The sequence below is a fragment of the Salmo salar genome, chromosome 05 (assembly GCF_965601325.2).
Source record: "Salmo salar chromosome 05, fSalSal1, whole genome shotgun sequence".
Taxonomy (NCBI): Eukaryota; Metazoa; Chordata; class Actinopteri; order Salmoniformes; family Salmonidae; genus Salmo; species Salmo salar.
The window spans coordinates 805,510-814,219 of record NC_138295.1 but is presented as its reverse complement, the minus strand read 5'-3'; positions in this window follow the sequence as shown (position 1 = coordinate 814,219).

Genomic DNA, 8,710 nt, shown 5'->3' with positions numbered 1-8,710 from the left:
CACACCCACTTCCCTTTGTCCACCAAGCCGTCATATCGGTTTAGCCCATTAGAGAACCTCCCCTATCATTTCCTTGTAACCATATCTACTGTGTTGTTTGTTTATGCATTTCTGTGATTATTTAGTTAGTAAATAAATGATTAAGACAATTGATGTATGGATGACTCATAGTAAAGGCTGGGTTTGTGCAGATAAGCAACAATTTATGACGTTTGGAATGAGACTAACGTGAGGTAAAGAATAATTCATTAATTAGAAGACTAATTGATCAGATATTAAAATATCTGAAGAGTTGTATTATGAAAATTATAACTTTGTAATCTGAAGATTTTCCTTGGTGCCCCGACTTCCTAGTTAATTACATTTACATGATTAGTTTAATCACGTACAATCATAATTACAGAGAATTGATTTGATAAAATAACAGTCTTCACTTTTAATGATGCCAAAGTCATGACACTTATCGATGGCGGTTATGATATCATTTAGGACCTTGGGCGTGGCTGAGTGGAGATGCGTGGGATTCGAAACGGTTGGTGATCTATTTGGCTTTCGAAGACCTTAGAAAGGCAGGGCTGTCACGTCCTGACCAGTATAGAGGATATTTGGTTATTGTAGTTTGGTCAGGACGTGGCAGAGGGGAGTTGATTATGTGTATGGGGTTTGTCACTGGTCTATGTCTGTGGTTCTATGTATAGTTAATTTGGGTTGGACTCCCAATTGAAGGCAGGTGTGTTGAGTTGCCTTTGATTGGGAGTCCTATATAGTAGGGTGTGTTTGTCTTTGTGTTTTGTGGGTAGTTGTTTTTGCACTGCGTTTAGTATAGCCTGCAAGACTGTTGTACTGTCGTGTTTCTTGTTTTTTCCCGTGTATGCTTTATTCTAAAGTAATTAAAAGATGAGCATCCACATTCCCGCTGCGTATTGGTCCTCCCTTCAACAAAACAACATTTTCTGTGACAGAACTACCCACCAAACCAGGACAGCCCTGCACGTCCTGTGCCTACGCCCAGAACCAGGCCTCCTGCATGTCTTCCCATCCTGGTCAAACCCGTGCCTCCTCCACGGACCAGTCCTCCAGTGGGTCTCCCTATCCTGGTCAAGCCCGTGCCTCCTCCACGGACCAGTCCTCCAGTGGGTCTCCCTATCCTGGTCAAGCCCGTGCCTCCTCCACGGACCAGTCCTCCAGTGGGTCTCCCTATCCTGGTCAAGCCCGTGTCTCCTCCACGGACCAGTCCTCCAGTGGGTCTCCTCATCCTGGTCAAGCCTGTGCCTCCTCCAAGGACCAGTCCTCCGGTGGATCCCTCCACCCTGGTCTCTCCTGTGCCACCTCCTCAAACCTGGCCTCCAACGGGTCTCCCCAGCCTGGTGAGTCCAGGGCCTGCGCCCAGAGCCAGGCCTCCTTCATGTCTCCCCAGCCTGGTGAATCCTGAACCGGAGCTGCCAGAGTGGCCCGACTGCCCGGAGCTGCCAGAGTGGCCCGACTGCCCGGAGCTGCCAGAGTGGCCAGACTGCCCGGAGCTGCCAGAGTGGCCCGACTGCCCGGAGCTGCCAGAGTGGCCCGACTGCCCGGAGCAGCCCAAGTGGCCCGCCTGTCCTCCGGCCCAGCCCGGAGGACAGCTCTGCGGGGGTGCAAAGCTGTTGGCCGGGGTAGAGGTAGCCAGGTGGAAAGCATGGCCAGCCGTAGAGAAATGCTTATTGAAATTTTAGATTATCGTAGATTTATCGGTGGAGACAGTGTTTCCTAGCCTCAGTGCAGTGGGCAGCTGGGAAGAGGTGCTCTTATTCTCCATGGACTTTACAGTGTCCCAAAACTTTTGGGAATTAGTGCTACAGGATGCAAATTTCTGTTTGAAAAAGTTTGGCTTTGCTTTCCTAACGGACTGAGTATAATGGTTGCTTTGTCGGATTGGCTGTGGCATAGCCATGAGGCAGTCGAGAGGTACTACAGGTCGGTGGAGCAACGGCTGGACACGGCTCTACACAGTTACACAGAGTGCACCGACTGGAGGGAGGCTTGGTACCTGTGCAGCCGATGGGCACAGAAGCTGCTTAGCAGACCACTACGAGAGCCCCTCCCAGACAGCATCCGCAGCACGTTCCCAAGTCTCCGTGGAGGATGGCCCATAAGGGACGCGAGCAGCTTCATCCTGCTCCTCACTCGGGCGATGACAGGCGGCGAGGTGGAGGGCGGAAAACCGGACAGAGTGGAGGATATACACCGGGCTACGGCATCACGAGAAGACAAGGACGTGTCACCGCGCTCTAGACATAACCAACATCTTCGATCGGAACGACACTCGGCTGGACCGAGTGGAGAAAGACAGGGTTCACAAGGAGGAGGCGGGGGAGACTACAACACCACCGGAACAGACCCAGAGGTGTGGCACGAAGGGCAGAGCCCCTCAGACCACACGACGATGAGGAAAGAGAACCGGGAAGACCAACAGGCCGACACCACCATTCCCGGAATACCAGACACCCGGCCAAACCCAAACCCGGGTTGCACATGGAGTGCTCCCGATGCGGAACACGACCCGGTCCAACCTCGACCCAGATCATGCCCCGACCAAGGTGACTGAACACGAGATGCCCACGGAACTGACGGTGTCTCCCGAGCACCCCGGACCCAGCCAAACCTAAACCAGTGTAGCACCGGCAGAGAGTCAGAGGGAGAAAATGGCCGGACCTCGCCCTCGACCATACCCCGACCAGTGTGGTCCAGGATGAGGTGGTGGAATACTACATGGACATCAGCGAGGGACGGGAGGAGACGGAGGCCCACACCCCGCCCAAAATGCAGACCAGACCAACCCGTCATACCCCGACACAGATGTCGTCTGTCCCCCAACAATCTCAGGGCCACCGTTGTCTCACCTCCGTCCCTCAAGGACAGGTCCACCAGCCTCATCGGCCAGTCGACAACACCACTGCCGCTGCTACCTCCCCTTTCCACCACTCCTCCGCCTCCTCCTCCTCCGCCGCAGCCGCCCTTCCAACACCACCGACAGCAGCAGCAACAAAATCGTCGACACCCGACACAAGCAGCTTCAGATGTCACCTCGGGGCTCACTACAAGTCCCACTGGAGGGTACAACCCCACCGACCCATCGTCATCCTGGGCCACTCCAACATTGCCAGGCTTCCACGAATCCCCTCTGAGCGGGTCCAAGTGGAAGCCTACCCTGGTAACCGTGTTTGCCATGCCATCCACATCCTCGACTACCTCCAACCCGAGGGCTGTTCCTAGGTGGCCAAGGTCATCCTCTCCTTCGGCCTCAACAACAGGGAAAAGGGAACATCCGCCACCTACTATCATCACTATCACACCACCGGACCTACACGACCTCGCCACACCGCACCCGCCGCATTCCAACACAAGCACGGGGAAGATAGGCGTGGAGGTAGTGGTCCTGTAAGCGCCTCTTCACACCCACACAGCCCGACACTCCCTGCTCTGGCAAGGCCTCACATTCATCGCCATGCTCGACATGGGCAAGGAGGCCTGCTTCCGGCTCCACTCCAAGATCGCCGACTACCACCGTCGGCTCAAAGTGGTCGCCTACTTTGATGACAACAACAACAACCACTGCGACAGGGAACCACCGAACAGCATACAACTATTCACGGACACCTCAGGGTGGGAGCCACCAGCAACAGAGCTACCAGCTTCCATCCTTCAACTCCTATAAACCGACTGGAAGACTTTTGACTTGACCCCCTGCCACTAGGGGTGCGTGATAACCTGCCAATGGAGGAGGTGACCGCACTCAGACAACTGCAGAGGGATGCGATGATCGTCATCAAACTGGAGGACAAATGGTCAGCTCTGGTTATCCTTGACAGGAGCTAGTGCGTGCTGGAGGCCGGGCGCCAACTCGGTAAGGAGGAGAACTACCGGAGGCTGGCCCAGCCATCTTCCAATGGACGGCCCTACTCATCAGAAGCGAGCTCGACTGGCTGGTGGCCCATGGACACCTGAGGCCCAAGCAACGCGACCACCTGGTGGGAACCGCACGTGCCAGGACCTGGAACTTCTACCTGTTGCCCAAAATCCACAGGGACCCTGCCACCTGGCCCATACCCTACGATGTGCCCCCGGCAGACCCATCGTGTCTGAATGCAGCAGCGAGACCTACGGTATTTCACAGTCGATAGTCGACCACCTGCGCCCGCTGGCGACAAGGCACGACAGCTACATCAAAGACAGGGCCCGACATCCTGGACAAAGTGGTGGGGACTCCTCTTCACCATGGACGAGGACAGCCTCTACACCAACATCGAAGTGGGACCGGGCATGGCTGCGGTCCGCGCCCACCTCGAGCGCCCACCCCGAGCGCCCCCCACAGTGCCAACAGATTGGACAAGCAACTCCTGTGGCTGCTGGAGCTCACCTGCAAAGACTTCGAGTTCAACAGGAACACCTACCTGCAGGTCAAGGGAGTGACCATGGGAAAGTGGTTCGCCCGGCATACATGGACATCTTCATCTTCCAATGGTTCGCGGCCACAATCAACGCTCACCACCCATCCACCCACCAACTGGACATACAACAAGTGCACTTCCTCGACACCACCACATACAAGGGACTCCGCTTTGCCAGCATGGGCCAGCTTGACACCAAAATGCACTTCGAGGCGACCAACACCCACACCCTCCTGCATGCCACCAGCTACCACCCCCACTACATGTATAGGGGGATACTCAAGTCCCAGTTGCTTCACTATCGCCGCATCTTTACGACCGGGAATACGACTTTCCAAAATCGGATACTTTGTTCGTACCTCTCAGGCCAATTGATCTTATTCCTAAGGCTGATCCAAAACACCGCCGGCGGAGAAGAAGTATTCGGAGTGGGCTTCTAGTCCCACTCTGGAGGCGCGCACATCACCCACCACTTCCGAGTATATTACTCGCTAATGTTCAGTCTCTGGATAATAAAGTTGATGAGCTCAGGGCAAGGATTTCCTTCCAGAGAGACATCAGGGATTGTAACATACTCTGTTTCACGGAAACATGGCTCTCTATGGAAATACTGTTTGAGTCTGTACAGCCAGTTAGGTTCTCAGTTCATCACGACGACAGGAATAAATATCTCTCCAGGAAGAAGAAGGGCGGGGTTTATGTTTCATAATTAACTACTCATGGTGTGATTGCAATAACATACAGGAACTCAGGAAGTCCTTTTGTTCACACGACCTAGAATACCTCACAATCAAATGCCAACCGTATGACCTCCCAAGATAATTTTCTTTGGTTATAGTCACAGCCATGTATATTCCCCCTCAAGCCGATACCACAACGGCCCTCAAAAGAACTTCACTGGACTTTATGCAAACTGGAAACGACATACCCTGAGGCCACATTTATTGTAGCTGGGGATGTTAACAAAGCAAATTTGAGGAAAACGCTACTGAAGTTCTATCAACACATTGACTCTAGTTCTCACGCTGCTAAAACACTCGTCCACTGCTACTACAACTTCCTGGATGCCTACAAGGCCCTCCCCCGCCCTCCCTTCGGCAAATCAGATCACGACTCCATTTTGCTCCTCCCTTCCTATAGGCAGAAACTCAAAACAGGAAGTACCCGTGCTAAGGACTATTCAACGCTGGTCTGACCAATCGGAATCAACACTTCAAGATTGTTTTGATCACGCGGACTGTGACATGTTCCGGGTACCCTCCAAGAATAACATTGACGAATACACTGATATGGTGATTGAGTTTATCAGGAAGTGTATAGGAGATGTTATACCCTTTGTGGCTATTAAAACCAACCCTAACCAGAAACTGTGGATAGATGGCAGCATTCATGCAAAACTGAAAGCACGAACCAGCGCATTTAACCATGGCAAGGTGACTGGGAATATGGCCAAATACAAACAGTGTAGTTATTCCCTCAGTAAGGCAATCAAACAGGCAAAATGTCAGCATAGAGACAAAGTGGAGTCACAAATCAACGGCTCAGACGCGAGACGTATGTGGCAGGGTTGGTCTACAGACTACAAAGGGAAAACCAGCTATGTCGCGGACACCGACGTGTTGCTTCCGGAAAAGCTAAACACCTTCTTTGCCTGTTTTGAGGATAACACAGTGCCACTGACGTGGGCCGCTACCAAGGACTGTAGGCTTTCCTTCTTAATGGCCGATGTGAGTAAGACATTTAAAACGTGTAAACCAAATCAAATCAAAGTTTATGTGTCACGTGCGCCGAATACAACAGGTGTAGTAGACCTTACAGTGAAATGCTGAATACAACAGGTGTAGTAGACCTCACAGTGAAATGCTGAATACAACAGGTGTAGTAGACCTCACAGTGAAATGCTGAATACAACAGGTGTAGTAGACCTTACAGTGAAATGCTGAATACAACAGGTGTAGTAGACCTTACAGTGAAATGCTTACTTACAGGCTCTAACCAATAGTGCAAAAAGGGTATTAGGTGAACAATGGGTAAGTAAAGAAATAAAACAACAGTAAAAAGACAGGCTGTATACAGTAGCAAGGCTATAAAAGTAACGAGGCTACATACAGACACCGGTTAGTCAGGCTGATTGAGGTAGTATGTAGATATGGTTAAAGTGACTATGCATATATGATGAACAGAGAGTAGCAGTAGCGTAAAAGAGGGGTTGGCAGGTGGTGGGTGGCGGGACACAATGCAGATAGCCCGGTTAGCCAATGTGCGGGAGCACTGGTTGGTCAGCCCAATTGAGGTAATATGTACATGAATGTATAGTTAAAGTGACTATGCATATATGATAAACAGAGAGTAGCAGCAGCGTAAAAAGAGGGGTTGGGTGGCACACAATGCAAATAGTCTGGGTTTGATTTGATTTGATTTGATTACCTGTTCAGGAGTCTTATGGCTTGGGGGGTAAAAACTGTTGAGAAGCCTTTTTGTCCTAGACTTGGCACTCCGGTACCGCTTGCCGTGCGGTAGTAGAGAGAACAGTCTATGACTGGGGTGGCTGGGGTCTTTGGCAATTTTTAGGGCCTTCCTCTGACACCGCCTGGTATAGAGGTCCTGGATGGCAGGCAGGTTAGCCCCAGCTTAGTGATGTACTGGGCCGTACGCATTACCCTCTGTAGTGCCTTGCGGTCAGAGGCCGAGCAATTGCCGTACCAGGCAGTGATGCAACCAGTCAGGATGCTCTCAATGTTGCAGCTGTAGAACCTTTTTAGGATTTCAGGACCCATGCCAAATCTTTTTAGTTTCCTGAGGGGGAATAGGCTTTGTTGTGCCCTCTTCACGACTGTCTTGGTGTGTTTGGACCATTCTGGTTTGTTGTTGATGTGGACACCATGGAACTTGAAGCACTCAACCAGCTCCACTACAGCCCCGTCGATGAGAATGGGGGCGTGCTCGGTCCTCATTTTCCTGTAGTCCACAATCATCTCCTAACCCTCACAAGGCTGCCGACCCAGAAGGCATCTCTAGCCGCGTCCGTATAGCATGTGCAGACTAGCTGGCTGGAGTGTTTACGGACATATTCAATCGCTCCCTATCCAAGTCTGCTGTCCCCTCATGCTTCCAGATGTCCACCATTGTTCCTGTACCCAAGCAGTCAAAGGTAACTGAACTAAATGACTATCGCCCCGTAGCACTCACTTCTGTCATCATGAAGTGCTTTGAGAGACTAGTCAAGGATCATATCACCTCTACCTTACCTTACACCCTAGACCCACTTCAATTTGCTTACTGCCCCAATAGATCCACAGATGATAGAATCACCATCACTCTGCACACTGCCCTATCCCATCTGGACAAGAGGAATACCAATGTAAGAATGCTGTTCATTGACTATAGCTCAGCATTCAACACCATAGTACCCTCCAAGCTCATCATTAAGCTCGGGGCCCTGGGTCTGAACCCCGCCCTGTGCAACTGGGTCCTGGACTTCCTAACGGCCGACCCCAGTTGGTGAAGGTAGGAAACAACATCTCGACTTCGCTGATCCTCAACACAGCGGCCCCACAAGGGTGCTAGCTCGGTCCCCTCCTGTACTCCCTGTTCACCCATGACTGCATGACCATATGGTATGGCCATGCACGCCTCCAACTCAATCATCAAGTTTGCAGACAACAACAGTAGTAAGCCTGATTACCAACAATGACAAGACAGCCTACAGGGAGGAGGTGAGGGCCCTGGGAATGTGGCGACAGGAAAACAACCTCTCACTCAACATCAACAAAACAATGGAGCTGATCGTGGACTTCAGGAAACAGCAGAGGGAGCACCCTCCTATCCACATCGCCAGGGCCGCAGTGGAGAAGGTGCAAAGCTTCAAGTTCCTCGGCATACACATCACGGACAAACTGAAATGGTCCACCCACACAGACAGCGTGGTGAAGAAGGCGCAACAGTTCCTCTTCAACCTCAAGAGGATAAGAAAGTTGGCTTGACACCTAAAACACTCACAAACTTTTACAGATGCACAATCGAGAGCATCCTGTCAGGCTGTATCACCTCCTGCTATGGTAACTGCACCGCCCGCAACTGTAAGGCTCTCCAGAGGGTGGTGCGGTTTGCCCACACACCACCGGGGGCAAACTACCTGCCCTCCAGGACACCTACAGCACCCGATGTCACAGGAAGGCCAAAAAGATCATCAAGGACAACAACGACCCGAGCCACTGCCTGTTCACCCCGCTGTCATCCAGAAGGCGAGGTCAGTACAGGTGCATCAAAGCTGGGCCTTGAGAGAC